The 20,057-nt window shown below is 44.7% G+C and overlaps 1 protein-coding gene across 2 annotated transcripts in view; it reads right to left on the bottom strand.

Annotated features, from left to right (window-relative positions):
* Positions 1-20,057, bottom strand: part of PIAS3 (protein inhibitor of activated STAT 3) — a 597,438-nt gene that overhangs the window by 289,391 nt on the left and 287,990 nt on the right. The gene's annotated exons all lie outside the window — the stretch shown is intronic.

Here is a 20,057-nt window from a genome sequence, read left to right as displayed (position 1 = left end):
AATATCCAACTTCCAAAATCATACGTGAAAGAATCTTAATCACAACATCCTTGTTTAGAATAAATCCATACTTCCAGAATGCACCTTGGTATAAAAAATAAGGTAGGTAACTACCGTTTTGCTGGGGTGTAGGTCCTTGACGCATCAAAGTGTTGCTTTAACTCAATATACATAATAAAGGAAAATGAAACACATAGTAAAAAGAGCTCCAGCAAAATGCTAGGAAATAATTGCACTGTAGGTAAAATTCAATTTACTATAAATGTTGAAAACAAGAAACACTAAATCTTCTACAAACTTAGCTATATCAAGGCATTGTACAGTGCTCTCCAATATCTGCAAAATGGGATGCTATGCTCAATATTTGTCACTTCAAATTATCACCAGGGCCCATTACATTTTCATTTCATCAACAGTTCAAGCAGCACCCCATTTCCAAAAAAGACTATGCTCCAATTACTTCGCGAATTACTATTCATCGACAGGAGAGGCTATTCTCCAGTATCACCAGCGCAGACAACCTCAATATGTTACATTCAATGGTGCTCCACTTCTATCACGAGACACCGCAGTCTGAAAATGACTCCTGTTGACTTCTGTGGCAACGGGGTCTGGACGGATGAAATGAAAAATATACTTAATTGCAGTAACTATCTTTCTGGTGGATACTCTTTCTACTTGCAAATCCTGACCTGTTGAATAACCCGCAGGCATCAGAAAGGATTCAGAAGCTTCAAAGTTCTCCCATCGAGGGTAAGGGGTGCTGGCTTTCCATCAGCAACAGAAGTAAAAGAACATACGGCACTCTTTAGAATTCAGGGATACAGGCCATACAGCACCCACACTGTGCAACGTCATCAGCTGCCATCTATTCTTTTTCCATCTGTTCTTAGAGGCAAGCAGACGGACAATGATAAGGTGGTGTAGTACCAAAACAGATTTGGAATCCTATTAATTCTCCCTACAAGACTTACATCAAACATGGAGGTGGGCAGGTCAGTGAGGAATATGCAGGTAGACAAGAGTATCTATGTTAAAGATCATTATTGCCAGGAAGTAACATTTTCTTCTGATGGCTACTCCTACCTACAGTATAGATTCCGGAGCAATATCTTACCCAGTAGTAGGATGGATGGATAGTTAAACTAGGAAATCCTGCAAAACATATATAGCAAAGTGGCAAACCCTTTGCACCTTGTAATCCAAGCAGTAATGCTTGGCAAAGGTGTGCAGGGATGCCCAGGACGCTGCTTTGCAGATCTCAGCTACCGATGTCACTGGAAATATCAAAAGTGGTGGTTTGCTTCAGGGGGAATGAGCTTGGATCCCTTTCGGGGGCTCCTTGCTAGATACAGCATAGTAGAACTTAATGAAGAGAATAATTCACCTGGATAGGGTACTTTTTTGCACTGCCGGGCCTCTCATGGCAACACAGTATCCTACGAAGAGCTGGCCATCCAGTTGTATGTTCTTGGTACGTTCCAGGTAGAAGTTGACTGCCTGTTTAGGATCTAACCTGGCAACTGCTCCTCATTCTTAGCAAGATAGGGCAGGGGATAGAAGGTGGACAGTGCAATGGATCGATTCAGGTGGGAATCAGCACTTTTGACAGGCAAGCAGACTTGGCTCGCAACACCAGCTTATCGGGATATAAAATTGTGAAGTGGACAGCAACTGAAAGTCTGCTACTCATTTACATATCTGGCTGAGGTAATGGCTACTCAAACACTTTTCAAAGTCAACATTCTTAAAGGACAAATATGTAGTGGCTCAAATGGAGTCCCCATTAAAAGAGTTAAAAACAAGTTTAGGTGCCACTGACGCACAAGCGAGGGTGCTGAAGGATACAAATGTGTCTAACTGTCCCGAAAATTCACTACAATGGGGTACTTGAAAAAAGGAGGCTGGTCTGGAAGACAGAGTAATGCCGAAAATGCCATAAAGTACCCCTTGACAGTACCTACTACACATCCCCTTCTGGGCAAGGAATAATGCAAACTGTAAGATCTGGGACAACTTAGCCTGGAAGTTGTGGTCTGCTACACTATGCAACAAAGTTGCTCCATCTTTCAGTGTAAGCGGACGTTGCACGACAAGTTGCTGTCTATCACCTCCGGTGGCAACTGGAAGGAGTTCAGATGCCCAGTTCAATCCTCATACATGAAAAGGAGGCCTCGGAGACTGGGGAGCATTAGTATCCCCCTGACTGGGAGGGAAGAGCCAGTCTGAAAGACAGTTTGAGCAGGGACACGTGGGAATAATGCTGACGGTCTGCATATGACACCCTTATTGGCCATCTGGGGCTAGGATAATTACTTGGGCACAATCTGGGAGAATCTTTCTTAGAACTCAAGGGATCAAGGGCATGGGGCAAATAGTACACCTGAAAGTTCCACCTTAACTGAAAAATGTCCCCGAAGCCTCCCCTATACGGATACTGAAGTCTGATCTTCTTTCTATCCTTCGGGGTCCTGCCTGAAAAGCCCTAGCAAATTACACACTCCTCTGGGAAATGGGAAGAGGGAAGGCAGAGGATACACACCTCATGTGGATCTGATTTGGCCTTCTTCCTGGAGCACTCTGGACATTTGTCAAATAATACAGGCATATTGACAATCAAAGAGTGCACCAAAGGATTAACAAGAAGATAGGCACCAGAGTACTTTAGAAAAGCACTCAAAGACTTGAACAAAAGTGAAAAATCACCAATAAACCCTTGAAAAGGGAGAGCTCAATGCTCCAGGGTCCTGCTTGCAGGATCCGGAAAAAAGAACTGAAAGTAAAAGGGACCAGCAGTGCATTCTGGGATACTGTGAAGTTCTGGAAAGTTCTCTTAAAGGCACAGTATCCTGTTCTGAGCCACATAATGGCAGCCTATGGGGCTTGTCTGTCCATGTCTTCCTCTCTATCATTCCAGAGGGTTTTTACTGCTAAAGCGAGGGAAATCTGGACAGACTTTGCTGTTTGTGGATTTTTGGTGGAATTTCTAGTTGAAGTACTGGACAGTGTAGCCTGGTTATATAGGCTGCATTATCTGTGTTTAATTCTCTCTTGTGTCTGTGCAGTTCTGCATTTTTCGACACCTTTAAGAGATTATTTTTGATTGCTCCGGGTTCCAACGCACATGGGCGGAACTGTTCACTAGATTATGACTATACACAGAGATCCCCTACTACAGAAGGTGAGCATAAGGTCTCTAATTTCGCTGAAATCATGGAAGGCATAAAGAGCAGTTTCAGAATCCACAGTTGCAATTTGCACTTGCTTTTAAGTCTCAGAACTTAACACTTTAGACTGCAACTGGCAGTAAAAGTGCCAAAAGTGAGGAAATATGGATTAATACTTTAAGATATTATCTGCATGGAGTGCATTCCCCTCCTCCTTTAATCACTTAAGAAAATAGTTTTGAGTTTTTAAATAAGCATTATTAGAGTTCTATAAAGAATTATAATGTGATAATTGCGTGCCACAACGATACTGCTCTCAAACAATGCTAAGATGAATATTTAGGGAGGATGGAGTCTTAAAAAAGGTAAGTATAAGTTCATGTACTTTAAGGTTAAATACTTGGGGCACTTGACTGGTGCTGCAAATGTTCGGCTGAAACCTTCTTAGGTATCAGCTATTGCTAAATAACTTGCAAAAAAACAAGGAAAAACTAATTTCTTCATTAAACTACACAGATAAGACACACATTTCCGAGTTTAGTATAACATTTTTTTTTTAAAGAATGGATTTTGCATGGAATGACCTGTGCAATAAGATTTTGAAGAAAGTTAAAGAAGAATTGCAAGCTTAAACATTGCTACCATTCGATAAAAGCTTAGAATCTGTATCAATGTCTACATCAATCAAACATGTCAAAGGGCAGTTTTAGGGCAAGACTATAAAAAGAAAAGATCATCATCACGCAAATTTAAGTGGAAGAGACAAGGTATTCCATAATGGAGCGTGGGGTGCGAGTATATGTGCACATTTTGAACATTCCTGAAGAACATGCTTTTCTTGAAAGGCATGGGTCATAGGTACCTTGTCAGCATTGTTTATAAATGGTGGAACAAGGAAGGTTTCTGCCAGAAGAGCTAAGCAAGAGTGCAGGTTGCATGAATACATATCTACTACTCAGCACTTTCAAGGAAATATGTGGGAGCAGATTATTGGGCACAGCTTAAATAGAAAATGGAAGATTAAATGAAAGATGATGATGATGAAGACGTGGCCATGACAACGGTGTCGAAGGAAAACTAAAGATGAATACAGGCAGTAACTATGAATGGGCAACGGAGTTGTGTCTTGAAAATAATGCTGAAACAAATCTTGAAAATAATGCTGAAACAATCAGCAGCAGGCCTGAAGAAAAAAATGCTCAGCATGAATTTAAGGCGGTACTGGAAAATGTAATAAGAACAGGCCACAAAGAATAAGGAGTATTGGTTGTTCCCATGAATCTTAAACCAAGACTGACTGGCTTAACTCAGGAAGGGACTGTAATTAGAAGATTTTGCCTCTAGAAACAACAAGCATAAAAACAGCAGATAGGACATACAAACAAAGAACTTGTAGCCTGAATGTCATAATGTTACCGTAAGGAGCATGGTAAAAGTTAGGTCTTGATAGATTTGTTCCAATTAATATTTTACTTAAGGTAATGTGTTCCCCCATTGCGCTCACTGATATTAGCAAAAAGATTGAAAGTCAAATTATAAATCGATTATTCAAGGAACGGAAATAGCAGATTTCACTTCATTCGTTTTTGCTGGAAGGGTTCGCTAAGCTCATGGTGACAATGAAGCTCAATCCTTTTTATTAGACATGCCCAGGTACAAGGTAAGTGACATTAGGATGCAGGACTCCACTGTAAAACTCACAAAGCAATAGAGAGAGCAAATATGCTTCTCAAAAACAAGATTGACTATTCTAGGAAGAGGGTTTCATAGTGAGACATTAAGAGGCAGAGTTGCCATCACTATGGTAGGTCTGCACTGTTTAGGATGTGTGAAGGACGCTCTTGTCTGCTTTGCCTTGTTTTGCTCATCTGCTCACCTATTCATTTGCCTGAGTAGCCTACCTATACGTACTCTGAGTCCCAGCGTTCGCCAGTTTCCCGGGAGGAGGAGGAGGAGGAGGAGGAGGAGCCAGCCCCCAGCTGCCCGTGCCGCGCACCGTAAAGGTGCTGCACATCTCCTGTGGCACAGGATGCACACAGGCCATGGGTGGGCCCATCCGCGCCCGTCTGAGCCCAGAGGAGGCCGGGCTTGGCCCCCCCTTCTTGGATTTCCTACTTTTACCTCAAGCCTGGGATTTGGGCCGCGGATCCTGACCCACAGAAGTTAGCCAGGATATTGGGACTTACACCTGGGCTTGGACTCGCACACAGTGGGATGTGCAGGCAAGCGCCTCAATTTCCTTCCAACTGGTGTGAGGGCTTTGTGCTCAACCTGTCAGCGTTACCCCTTTTACCAGTCCCACTTGCATTCGATCGGCCTCTAGTGGGACCTGTTAGGTTTGGTTGGCTACTCAAGGTTTGACAATTACAGCAATGGGAAAACATAGGGCGGTGGCAGGACCTTTATCAAAAGATCCCACGAACAAGGTGAGCAATATGGATGCTTTTATGCAATGAGCCGTTGGGGTCTTGAATAAGGAGATTGAATTGGCCAGCCGGCGTCTGTTCCGATCACCTATCCCCCCCACCCCCCACCCCCCCCCCCCCCCTACAGGGTTCTTCCGCCACCTTACAAGAAGATTCATCAGTACTGGTACAGGGTTTATGTGTCAGGCAGACAGACACAGCACAAGAGCAGGCCGTGGTTACCGGTCTATCCACACCAAGCACCTCCACGAGGGTCAATGCCCAGCTAACAGAACCCAGAGTGCGTCCCGGTGTGGCCTCTGGAGTGAGGAAGGGAGCAGGAGGTGCAAAAAGGAAATGACCCTCGGTGGGGGGCCTTGGCAAGCGCAGGAAGAGTACCGGCCCACAGTCGAACTCAACAGTGCCCCAAGCACAGCCCAACACGGATACTACATTGTTCGACACGTTCAAAGCAGCTTCTTTATCAGCATGGGACACTAAATTAGACCCAATCTTATTTAGTCTATCCGTGCTGGAAAATAATTTAACCAATCGAATTGCTTCACTGCAAAGGAACAGCATTCCACCTCTTATAAGCCCCCCATCTCCAAGGGCCATGGACAATAGTTCCTGTGTGTAATGGTTTGGGTCCAGAACTAGCCTCTAAAGACTGCCCTGCTACAACAGTACCATCCATGAATAGCAATGAACTTCTGGTCCATCAAGTCAACCGTAAGGAGGGGAGGGGGTTCTCGAACCCAGAGTATCACCCGCCTCGAGGCCCCGAAGCGAGCGTGCCAACAGTTCTCTTGATGACGGGCTGGGAGGCATGATCCCAGGGGAATACAACAACCCTCCCCAAAGACTGTGTCCTGTTCACCTGCCACCAGTCTACCCGGCTTGTCGTGGTGCCCCTTCTTGATCCAGGGATCAAGAAACACTTTGATAAATTGAAGAACAAGGTGATGCACTGGCTAAACTCGAACATTGCTACAGCATGGAAAAGCAAATCATCATGGTGCGCAGGACATCTTGGGTGGGCAGGGTGAAGAAAGCCTGGGCCGAGGACTGTATTATCATTAATTGGAACAATTCTTTTATGGTTAACAGAATTTTAAGTATAGTTGCGCAATCTAATTCCAGGACTTAGAACTCGCCAATTGTGGCACTCCCGCTGGGCTACATTTATAGGCCAAGGAGTTACCATTTTCCTTCACTCAGCTACCCACAGGGGCGGCCCCAAGATGTGGGCCACAGGCGCCGACTTGAGGCGACCACAGAAGTAACTTTGGCAAATATGTTCATGCCACTGAGTTCACTAGAAGGTTGTGATTGGCAGTGTGCTGGCTCCCAGGACCCAGACATTTCCCCATCACAGGGGGAGGCACGGTCTTTGGTCACCCTTTGTCAAACGGTTTGACATGATCTGCCTCCAGGAAATATGGGCTATAGAGAATAGACCTCATCTGGAAGGCTAGAAAAACCTTCATGTCAGCTACCCCCTCTAGGTTAGGACGAGATAAGGAGGGCCTTGTAACTTTTGTCTCAGTAGCAGTTCGAGTCACCTAAGTCGCTATGCTCCATACTTCCTCCACCCTACATGTGATGTTATTATCCAGTGGAAAGAGTAAGCTCCTGCTCTTAAACTTCTATAATGCGGGAGTCGCCCACAGGAAAGAATGTAACATTACACGGTTAAGGTCCGTATTACAGAACATTATTTTGAGAGGGCAGAGCTACCACAACATCTTAACAGGGGATTTTAACATTCACATGTGTGGGGATATTAGACTCGGTGGGTGGTGGTGGGGGGGGGGGGTTTGGGGAGCCATGGGCTGTGTGCGACAAGCTGGTTTGTATATGGAATGCTATCCTGCATGAATTTGATTGAATGTCTGCTATGAATATGTTGTCTCCATAGAAAACTGATATTGTTCCGACTTTCATCGAGAGTGTGAGACCAATATTGATTTTATTTTCATCTCCACATCATATTACTTTTTGATTAAGGACTTCAGTTAAGGCGTATGAACACAGTGATCACAACCCTGTTTGCGGCCCAACAGGATGGCCACGAGTAAATAGGCACACTAAATAAGCACACTAAAGAGGCTTTGGGGACTCCTTTAAAAGCAGTATAAGAGGGGAGGAGACTAACGTGGGGTCAAATTGTCCCGGAGCAGTTCTATGAATCCCTTTCAATTCAGCGTCATAGAGAGTTTGCCACCTGTTTAGATAGTGAGGCCACTCCTTCGGAAATCATGGACGCCTTTGGAAGTATGTCCAGTGCTGCAGTGAAGCTACTTTGGGCTCCGGGTGGGTGCTCTACGCATTTAGGACTGAGATGGTTTGACTCAGAGTGCTCTCCTGCCTCCAGGAAACTGAAACAGGCCTTGGGAGTAATGCCTTGTGACCAGGTGGTTGCTAAGAAGCTACGGAGAGCCTATAGGGCTGCCCTAGCAAAGTGCAAGTCTGCCCTGAAGGAGGAGGCCTGGTCAGAACTAGCTGAGGCTAGCACTTTGAGCAACAGTTCAAGGTTTTGAAGCATCATCAATATTTCCTTTTTAGCAGGAGACACTGGCAACCTAACGGATGCCCACGTCTTAGAGGATGACTGGGTAAACCAGTTTGAGGGCATTTTTCAGACTGACACTTTGTTGAAAGAAGGGCAGGACAGGGAGGAAGGCAAATCCGAGGTCGTTTTCACAGCACAAGAGGTAAGAACCGACATTATGGGACGGTCTAAAAATAAGGCCCGATGGGATTGCTCCAGACTTCTACACGGCATATGTGGAAACCTGGGTGTCCGTACTCTCAGCAGTTATTAATGCATCAGTTCAGGCCGGCCGCCCAGACTCCTGGTCTTTATCACCATTGTCCCCGTTTTTATAAAGGGTGATCGGGATAGCACTCTTTTCTAGAGGCCCATCTGTCTTTTGGATTCTGTGGTGAAGATTGTGAGTCGCATGGTTTTGGACAGGCTTGTAACCTGGGCAGATGATAATAATACCTTAGCTGAGGTATTTCGCTAATGGTTCGCTGATGGTTTCCGCCCAGGGCGTGCCACAGTGGAACAATGTTTAAACATGTATATGGTTTTAAATAAGTATACAGTGGCTCGCACCAGCTCAATCCGTCTAGCATTTATAGATCTGTCCTCAGCGTTTGACCGTGTAAATAGATCGAAGCTTTGGCAGATGATGTGCTCTATTGGCATTGATAGGGACATTGTTTTGTTTCTAAGGGACCTTCACAGAGATGCAAAAGCGGCTGTCCGTTATTCAAAAGATCTTAAAGTGACCTGCAAGTTTGATATTAGGAGAGGGGTGCGCAAGGGGTGCATCCTGGCCCCCTTCCTTTTTAATCTATATATTAACTTCCTGAGAAGGTTCTCTTGGATACAAAAGCTGACTTCCCACAGGTGGGTAAACGCAGCCTGCCTGTACTCCTATATGTAGACGATGTTGTCCTCATGGCGAGGACAGCTAGGGGGGTTTCAACTCCTGTTGAACTCCTTAGTTCATGTTATGGAGGATGTGGACCTGCTTGTTAATCACAGCAAATCGTTTGTTATGCAGGTGGGACCTTGTACAGCAAAACAGTTTACCTTTAATATAGGAACCTTGTTAATCCCAAAGACAAACGTTTTTTCTTGTCTGGGAGAAGTGTTTAACGACGGCCTGAGTTGGTGCCCCTTGATTACTTGTAAGAAAGGGGATCTGGTCAGAGCAACCGCAGCTGTCTAACTTAGCTTCCAGAGTGGGGGGAGAACCGATAGGGGCCCTTTTGAAGACCTACAGAGCCAGATGTATTGCAAAGGCAGGTTATGGGAGCAAGATATGGGGTCACACTGGGCTGGAGGCCCTTGCAAAGTGCAGAAACACCTTCCTGAGACGGGTACTCTCATTACCAGAGAGCGTCCCATCTTATGTTGTGCATGAAGAGTTGCGGATGGCTTTTCTTTCAGATGAACTGGCTTTTTGTCCATTAGCATTGCAGATACAGATTTGGGCTGAGAAAGAAAATGCCATGGCAAGGATATTCTAAAGGATTGTCTTTCCCATGACCACGTTAATCGCATCCGCTGGTTAAAGTATGTAAGAGAAGGCCTCCGTAGTCTGGGAAGGGTGGATATATTTGATAACCCAGTAGGCACATGTAAGAGGGACTTTACCTGGGTAAAAGTGTTTTTATAGAAGGCGCTGTTGTGAGAGAGGAAACCGAGCTGAGTAAGCCCAGTGTGCGAAGGTATATTGCATTGAGAACTGTACCAAACGATATCTTATAGGGATTAAAAAAAAACATGATCGTTTCCGACTGACTAGATTTATGCTTGACATTTTTCACTACCTCTTGGCCCAACCACATGATGTTTACAGAGGTCAGTGCCTCATGCCCTGTGGCTGCAAATGTCGGGCTGCTCAAAACATGATGCACTTTTTAATCTTTTGTAGTTTTTATGAGGTTCCTAGAAAGTCTTTTATCAACCCTATTCTTAAAATGGCTTGTTTTAGGATGGTGAGCCCTGCTTTTATCAACTTCAAGATGTGATTAGCTTTGATAGTGGGACTTATTTTTATACTGTAATTAGACTACAATGGCTGTATGTTACTTTGTACATATGTGGAGTTTTATTGCTGTTTGTAAGACTTATGGTTTTATTTGAAAAAAACGAATAAAGTTTGATGAAATGAAAAAGTGTGATGGATAGGAAAACTAGACTGGCTAATGGGACATAAGTTGGATTGCTGTGCAATGAAAATGAAAAATATTTATCAACCGAAATGCTGTCAGATGTGAAAGTGTCATTATAAGACGTGTTGGGCTCAAAGTAAATGCGAGTACATACAGTTAACTTTGTGGGTAATAGAGGAATTGGCAGCCGACATTTAGAGCAAGTACCCACACTAGTCTGTCAGTTTTTAGGTTTCGCTGGTGTTAGCAGCGCGAAGCGCTGCGTCCAGCGAAAGACCTATTGTTGTCGACTTGCCGGGAATGTTGGACAGGGGATGGGTACGCGCTTTCCCTCGGCGATTTCACCTCGTGGACGCGCACGTGCACATCTCCTGTCCTACATTCCCAGCAAGCCCACCTCTCGCCTCTCTAAATCGCGTGCGCACACAGCCACACTCACGCATGCACACACACACGCGCCCGCACACACACACACAGTAGTAGTGAGCAGGTTCAACCACTCAAACAGTTGCTGTGGGAATGCAGATATGGCTCTGCATCACTTTGGGACTCCAAGGACTGATGGAAGCAATTGAACAGTGCGCAATAATAACGAGGACCCGCAAAATCACCGAAAGGACACAGTGCATACAGGGATCACTTACGGGCGTTTTTTCCCAACGGTAGTGCGGGTGCTTACAGCTGAATACCTAAACTAAGCACAGTCGGGAATGAGCAGATACGGCAGGCACGAAAGGTGCGGCGCAGAAACTTCTCAAAAGCTTTGTATATGCTAAGAGCCATCAAGAGGGTACAAACTCCGCCGGTGGGAACTGTTGGAGCACGAGCACACCAGGCTGCGACTCGAGTAAATGCCAGAGACCATTGCGCATGTGCTCCATTATCCCGCGGGCTACAAACGCATGCGCCTTCCGCAGGCCCAATCCACCCAACCAGTACCTCACACCGATGGCGCAGTAGTACTCCGATAAGCCTCCTGCTCCTCTCACTTGCATACTCACCCGTTTTTTAGATCCACCTCCACAATCTTGCCATAACCTTTAAAGAAGCGCTCGACATCGCGCTCTCGGGCCTGGTAGCTGAGGCGTCCAATATAGACGTGAGGCATTCCGCGACGATCCAGGTTGACAGCGAGCTCAGCCAGTCACTACCGGGTCTCACACACGGTCCGGTGACGGTCGTCTGACTACCGACGACTGACATTCACCTGATACCAGCGCAATGCCTAGCCAGGGTCCCCACCACTCCTCGCGCTTCGACACGTCCGTCCAACGGCGTACGTGTGACGTCCCTGGCAGAAATGCTACGTCGCAACGTCACATTGAAGGTGTAGTCCAACGTCTGCAGTTGGTGAGACGCAAAAATACTGGAGTGAGATCGTATGATAGAGATGCCAATGTTGGGAGCCATTCTTCTGCCCAAACTGGCGTTAACTAGTACTTTTTGACTCATGTAATGTTGTACGGATGTATGCACTCAGTACTAGAAAACGAAGGCGCTAAAAGGAAACTCGGGGACAACTTAACGAAATGGAAATACTGAGGCTGTAATATTCCTTCACCGTAGGCACTAGTGAGTGGGCATAATCTTTTAGGTCGAAGCCTACCTGACAGCTGTTGTCTTGCTAACCATTTCTTTTGGGCATTCAGAAAGCATCCCGTTGCCGACCATTGGCTTTTAGGTTTGTGTTTTTTTTTGCAGATTTATATAGCGTGCACTCGACGCGAAGGTACTGGAGCACTTTACATGAGCACCGGTTACGTTACACAAGGACAAACATTCATTTAAAAAAAAAATTAGGGGTAGGCACATGTTAAGAACTCCAGACGCATTAGATTAGTTGAAGAGAGTTCTTTAATTGAATAAGCCAACACTAGCTCCTACACAGGTTGGAGCGTAAACCCTTCCAGTAGGTTTAGCGATCAGCTGTCAACTGTCATCCTGACTGTTAACAGCTGGTGACCACACCTGTGGTATGGTGTCTGCACAGGGACACTACCAAGCATATGCTGAACGGTGTCCTGGAAGGGACACATGCCTACGATCATTACACATCTCCCTTCCTAAGGAAGAGAGAGGAGAAGAGGAACAAAGGGTGAACTATTCGTAAATTTACTCTTAGTTTTGCAGGTGGTCCCAACAACCTTCCTGCTCTGCTTCTACTAATAGGTTGTGATGCGTTGCGTACAGTTGTAGGTGGCAACATGTGTCTAACTCTCTCTGCACCAATCTGATTTGGTGAAATGTTCTCTGGCGCGGAGATGTGTCGCGAGTTGTTGCTTCCTGTCGGGGTTGATTGTGCAGGCCACTCATAGAATCGTGGTCTGAAGAACAGGGTTGAGCTGCGTTGCTCTTGGGTGTTTCAGGAGGGTCTCTTGTAAACTTCGTGGGCAAGGTGGCTTCCAGGTTTTCAACGGGATGTCTATAGGCAGAGAGGGCAGAGAAGTGCCATACCTTACCGTCGCTTAAGAGTGCGGAATTACAGTACACTTCACGTACAGTCAGGGGAGCGGTGTATCTATCCTGACTCTTCCCTATGTGGCCACTCTTCTTTACCTTGACAACGTCTACCGCCTTGAGTTCCACATGTTTGTTTGACATAGGACTGCCTCTTTACTGCGTGTCCCCAGGTAGCCTTTCCTAGACTCCTTTACGATTCATGGCCATACAAGGGCTGCTGCGTTACTTTAGGTTGTTTCATGGCACTACGCTTACTTTAAGCTGCCCCTGCAGCACTGCCAATGGCCATTACTCTCACAATGCTGCATATCTAGCCAGCCCCTGGGTAATGCTCCCTCACTCTGTTCCCAGAGTGCTGCAGATGAGGGTGCTTCTATGTTAGGCTGTTCAGGATAACTTCACTCAATGCTACACAGTTCCACACCACATAATTCAACAAACTGCATAATTCAAATTAACAACATAATTACACAATACATACATCCAATCCACACCACAGAATTCCACATCATGCAACAAAATTCAACAGCACACCACATAATTAAACTCCACCACATGCCACTCCACAACACGCCACTTAAACACATAATAACCATCCACATAAGTGCATTCATGACGCACACTCCACATAATTCCCGTACACTCAATACTACAGAATTGCTATCCACATAAGTCTACTGTGCACCATGCCACATATTTCACTCCACACCATTCCATGCCACACAGTTCCACAACTAATAATTCTAATCCAACCCACATAATTCTGCACCACGTGCATCCACTCCAAAAACAAAACACATGGTAAAAAGACATTGTCATTTAAAATGGCAATAGCTCTAACTCCCACAAATGCTAGACCTATTGCATTGCAAATGCATGCAATAGGTCTGCACCACCACCACGTCCACCACCACCATGTCCACCACCACCATGTCCACCACATCCACCACCACCACGTCCACCACCACCAAATCCACCACCACTGTCCACCACCACCACGTCCACCTCCACCACCACTATGTCCACCACCACTACGACCACCACCACTGCGTCCACCACCAACACCAACTCCACCATGTCCACCACCACCATGTCCATCACCACGTCCACCACGAGGCCACTACCACGTCTACCTCCACCACCACCACATCCACTACCACCACCAGGTCCACCACCACGTCACTATCTATTGCCCTCACTCTATCTATCTGTCGCCTTCACTCTGTCGCCCTCACTCAATCTATTGCCCTCCCTCTATTTATCTATCTATCTATCGCCCTCACTCTATCTTTTGACCTCATTCTATCTGTCTATTGCACTCACACTATCTAACGCCATCACTATCTATCTATTGATCGCCCTCACTCTATCGGTCTATCTATCGCCCTCACTCTATCTATTGGTCTATCTATCGCCCTCACTCTATCTATTGGTCTATCTATCGCCCTCATTCTATCTATTGGTCTATCGCCCTCACTCTATCTATTGGTCTATCGCCCTCACTCTATCTATCGCCCTCACTCTATCTATCTATCGCCCTCACTCTATCTATCTATCGCCCTCACTCTATCTATCTATCGCCCTCACTCTATCTATCTATCGCCCTCACTCTATCTATCGCCCTCACTCTATCTATCGCCCTCACTCTATCTATCGCCCTCACTCTATCTATCTATCGCCCTCACTCTATCTATCTATCGCCCTCACTCTATCTATCTATCGCCCTCACTCTATCTATCTATCGCCCTCACTCTATCTATCTATCGCCCTCACTCTATCTATCGCCCTCACTCTATCTATCGCCCTCACTCTATCGCCCTCACTCTATCTATCGCCCTCACTCTATCTATCTATCGCCCTCACTCTATCTATCTATCGCCCTCACTCTATCTATCTATTGCCCTCACTCTATCTATCGCCCTCACTCTATCTATCGCCCTCACTCTATCTATCGCCCTCACTCTATCTATCGCCCTCACTATCTATCGCCCTCACTCTATCGCCCTCACTATCTATCGCCCTCACTCTATCGCCCTCACTCTATCTATCTATCGCCCTCACTCTATCTATCGCCCTCACTCTATCTATTGCCCTCACTCTATCGCACTCACACTATCTATCGCCATCACTCTATCTATCTATCGCCATCACTCTATCTATCGCCCTCCGTCTATCTATCTATCGCCCTCCCCCTCTATATCTATCGCCCTCCCTCTATATCTATCGCCCTCCCTCTATATCTATCGCCCTCCCTCTATATCTATCGCCCTCCCTCTATATCTATCGCCCTCCCTCTATATCTATCGCCCTCCCCCTATATCTATCGCCCTCCCCCTATATCTATCGCCCTCCCTCTATATCTATCGCCCTCCCTCTATATCTATCGCCCTCCCTCTATATCTATCGCCCTCCCTCTATCTATCGCCCTCCATCTATCTATCTATCGCCCTCACTCTATCTATCGCCCTCTCTCTATCTATCGTCCTCCCTCTATCTATCGCCCTCCCTCTATCTATCGCCCTCCCTCTATCTATCGCCCTCCCTCTATCTATCTATTGCCCTCACTCTATCTATCGCCATCACTCTATCTATCGCCCTCCGTCTATCTATCTATCGCCCTCCCTCTATATCTATCGCCCTCCCCCTATATCTATCGCCCTCCCCTATATCTATCGCCCTCACTCTATCTATCTATTGCCCTCACTCTATCTATCGCCCTCACTCTATCTATCTATTGCCCTCACTCTATCTATCGCCATCACTCTATCGCCCTCCGTCTATCTATCTATCGCCCTCCCTCTATATCTATCGCCCTCCCCCTATATCTATCGCCCTCCCCCTATATCTATCGCCCTCCCCCTATATCTATCGCCCTCCCCCTATATCTATCGCCCTCCCTCTATATCTATCGCCCTCCCTCTATATCTATCGCCCTCCATCTATCTATCTATCGCCCTCACTCTATCTATCGCCCTCTCTCTATCTATCGTCCTCCCTCTATCTATCGCCCTCCCTCTATCTATCGCCCTCCCTCTATCTATCGCCCTCCCTCTATCTATCGCCCTCCCTCTATCTATCGCCCTCCCTCTATCTATCGCCCTCCCTCTATCTATCGCCCTCCCTCTATCTATCGCCCTCCCTCTATCTTTCGATCGCATCACCACAGCATCATTCAGCACCACCACAGCATCACTCAGGGGCACCACAGCATCACTATGCGCTACCACAGCATCACTGAACGCCACAGTATCACTCAGCGCCACCACAGCATCAATCTGAGCAGCTATTCAACAATAACTGGTTCAAATATGTTCTCTCAATGTTTCAATGTTTATTACAAATGTCACAAAGAGATGTTAATATTTCACTTCGGTTCTTGGATTTTCGTCACAATAAAATACACTGAACATTATCTCATTATAAATTACAATAACTTTTAAGTATTCATTATTTAAAAAAATTAAAAGCCATTGTTATTTGTAATATCAATACATCTAAGTCACGTAAATATAACACATATTGCACTACAAATGCTATAGGTGTCACATTTGCGAAAGTTAAAACTATTGGCCTTGTAAATGACAAAGCTATTAATTTCGCTATTTTCAAAACCAACAAATATAAAATTTGTCATTTACAATACCAATAGCTCAAACTTTCCTAATGCGAGACCTATTGCATTGCAAATGCTTGTTGATAAGGCTGTGAAAAACATCGCCAAAATGAATCAAGTCAGTGAAGCAGTAATGACGAACCAACAAAAGATATTACAAAGTTAACTGAACACATTGGTGGTTGCAAAGGATTGTCTGGGTTCAACTATGTCAGTCAGACATTAAGTTGTGGTTTATCTGCAAAGTTCAATAGTGTGTGAGGTTCAAATAATTACTTAGGCTTTTTAAATCCTTTTTTCCACCCTCATGTTTTCCTATTTCACAAGCACCCTCCTTTAGCCCAGAGACAGCTTGCCTGACATTAGCGTTGCAGTTCAATAACTGTTACAACTCACGCTTGTAAATCTGCTTATTAAATGATTGTGACTGGGAGGGCGCAATATTGCCAATAACTGGTTACAAATTCATATTTCAAGCCATGCAATCTGCTTCAAATTGTTTACTGAAAGTTATACTTATATTTTCTTGAAGATTTTAACTTCAATGTTATAGAAGGGTAAACAAGAAATGTGCCAAAACCATTCCCTACAATCCACAGCACAAAAACATAAAAGATACATTCTCAAGGTGAAAATCAACAGAACGCACAATCAAAAGGGGGGAGGGGGTGGTCTAAGGAAAGCACAGGAAATTCACTGAAGGATAAAGCAGAAACATTGTACGTGGATACGCATATTTTCAAAGAAGAATGTGTTTTTATGTTTTATGAAACCAAGAGAAAACAGAATAATGTCATAATGTAAAGTCAGTTAATGCTAGGATGTCACTTTTGTTAGTCAGACAACCCATATATATTTGTAACAGTTTACATTTATTTATGCCTACCAGTGATTAATCCGAGGGATTTACTTTTTTTTTTTATCAAAGCAGAAAGGATGGCATCCTTACTTCCCTCGGGAAGAAACCTACAGCAAATTCACAAGGTCTGTCGAACTACAAGACATGTAATATGCATTACACGGGCAAAGTTCAAGAGAAAAAGAGAACTATCCAAAAAAAACTGAACACCAGGAGCTAAACCTCAAACCAGACATCTTCCAATTAGGCTTCAGACCTATTTGGGGAAACTGAAATTGCACTTGCTTATACCAGAGTAAACCTATTCATCACCCTGGATGGAGAGAAGCAAGACGGTTCAACAATTAATAACCTCTTCACAGTGTATTATTCTGTGGATCATGAAATGCCTTTGAAAATAATCGCCCAGAAAAAGGGGTGTCTGAGAAGGCCATGGAATGGCTTTGGGCACAATTAAAACGTACACTGCCTACTGGATCAAATGAATCACTGAAACACAGGATGATGTGGTGTTTACCCGGGACCCTTTCTCCCATGCATACTGTTTACCTTTTAAATGCTCCTGTTGCTTTACATACTATGGCAGAGTCACTTCCAAAACTAAGCAGATGACACCTAAATCCGATTGGACAAAGAAGTAGGGAGCTCAGATAAATATGGAAAGCCTAGGTCACAAATTCCACTGAATAAAACTATCGGATTGGAGAAAAAAACTGATGTACTGGTACTGAGGGGAAGAGGCGACAAAAAGTACCCTTCCACTGGCCAACAACAAAAAAAACCTTGCCTATCCCTCAACCAATGAACATAAAGCACTGGCAAAGACAAAAGATCCAGTGATGGCTGATAGCCTTTTGGCTTGGTCAATGCTTGTTTTATCATGATTTTTGAAAAATGTTATTGTTGGGAAAGCAACTGAGCGTAAAGCAAAACATTTTTTTGTTCTTAAAAAGCACATGTTGCCATATTAGCCATTAGCACTACTTCAGAAGTACTTTGTGCATGGATGCGCTCCTTGTGAATGGGAAGCATGCAATTAACCACAGTGAAGTTAGACAACGGCTGAGCTGGGCTGACCCACTGCCCAGTTCAATATGCTGTAGATTGTGGAAGAAAATGTGAATGGCACAATAACAGACAACTGGCGGACAACACTATAATTAATAATATTTTACATATAGGTTTAGTAAATTCGAAAGCACAAAGCTGATGTAGGACCTAAAAGCAGGAAACTCAATATTCTATTCAACACAGACTTACCATTCGCTGTGTAAATCTTCAACTAACCAGTGCAAAAGGGAAGTAGCCAGAAAAGCCACTCAGATAAGATGATGAATGGTTGAAAAGGTCAAAACATTGTTGCTTTCCTCACACTGGGACATTTATCTTACGGGCTGCCCTTGAAATGCAGTGCAAACACAATGAGTAAACAGGCCTTGGCAAAGTCAATGTGCCTGACTTTGGCTTGGCCTTAATTGTTTTGCTTTCTTGCGCTCTTTTGTAAAACTTAATTGCTGGGGGGGGAGGGGGTCTACAGGGCCTGCACCAAAAGTAAATGAAATGGTTTAAAAGCAAAATCTTTTTTTATTTTCTGAAAGCCCAGATTGCCACAATAGACCCTGGCACTGAAAATAACTACTATGTACACGTTTGCGCTCCTTGCGAAAGTGCAGAACACAGTATCTGCCAATGCCTGGAGTTAAGGCCATTTATGGTATGGTGCAGTTGGCAATGTGATTAACAACAAACACATTGCTGGAACCCATTCTAAAGGGGAAGGAAAATGCGGCAGACAGCCTACTGGGGAGTATGTATAGCACCATCTGCTTAGACTCTTCTACTGTAAGTACGGGATCAATGATTTGTGGAGCAAACAGTGGAGCTGTCTGCCCACCAGAGTGAACAATGGAGAAGTACTAGTGGCATCCCTGCTAGAGACAGCCAAAGGCCCATTTAGTATGGGTTCGAATCCAAAATAAAGTTGATAGTACGCCTTTCCCACAGCACAGTTCGTGGCTGAATTTGCATGAAGAGAAAGACGATTTTAACATTTGAGGCTAAATCTCAGCCATGTTTACCAACTGGAAATTAAAAAGGTTGAGCATGAATATAAAAAGTGTAAGGTTTGATTAAAGTCGAAAGAATTTAGCGTAATGAAGGGAGAAGAGAACAAGAGCTCAAGAATCCTATACACAGGGAGCAATATTTTTCAGGTCAATGTTTTTAATGAGTCATTTATAACATTACAAAGTCCTACAGTATTACCATGTCCTGTCCTTAAATGCTGGCGCTTCTGGATACCATTCCAGCCTGTCTCCACTTATACGAATAAGAATTCTAGATCGTTCATCCAAAACTACGTAGTTCCACCAATGTTTGAGGCAACTGCTTTAAATATTTTGCTTGAAAAAGAAGTGTAGGTGCAATAACCATTTGGGTTCTTTGTGCCTAGTATACCCAGAATACCAACAATACACAATGGCTAACCATAACTGACACAAAAATGGCAGCGTCTCAAAACAGGCTACAGCATGAGCACTTATAGTTGGGTTTCAAGTGCGTTCCATTTGGGAAATGTTTACAAGGGGGAGAGGGGAGAATCAAAATGGAAATGGGTGAGAGGGGAAAGACGCAACACGGGCAATGGAGGGTGGGAGGGGAAAAGGCAACACAAAAAATGGAGAGTGAGGGGAAAGATACAACTTTGACGGATGGTTGGAGGGGAGGAAACAACACTGATAATGAGACTGTTGAAGGGAAAAGCAACGCAGGAAGAAGAACCACAGAGGAAGAAAAAAGCAGCAAGAAGAGGAGACAAAGGAAATAGTACCTCAATCAGGTTGTGAGCAGTGGGAGGA

This window comes from Lissotriton vulgaris, chromosome 12, assembly GCF_964263255.1.
Source record: "Lissotriton vulgaris chromosome 12, aLisVul1.2, whole genome shotgun sequence".
In the NCBI taxonomy this organism is placed as follows: Eukaryota; Metazoa; Chordata; class Amphibia; order Caudata; family Salamandridae; genus Lissotriton; species Lissotriton vulgaris.
The sequence above is the reverse complement of the archived record's forward strand: the minus strand, read 5'-3'. Positions and strand labels throughout refer to the sequence as shown.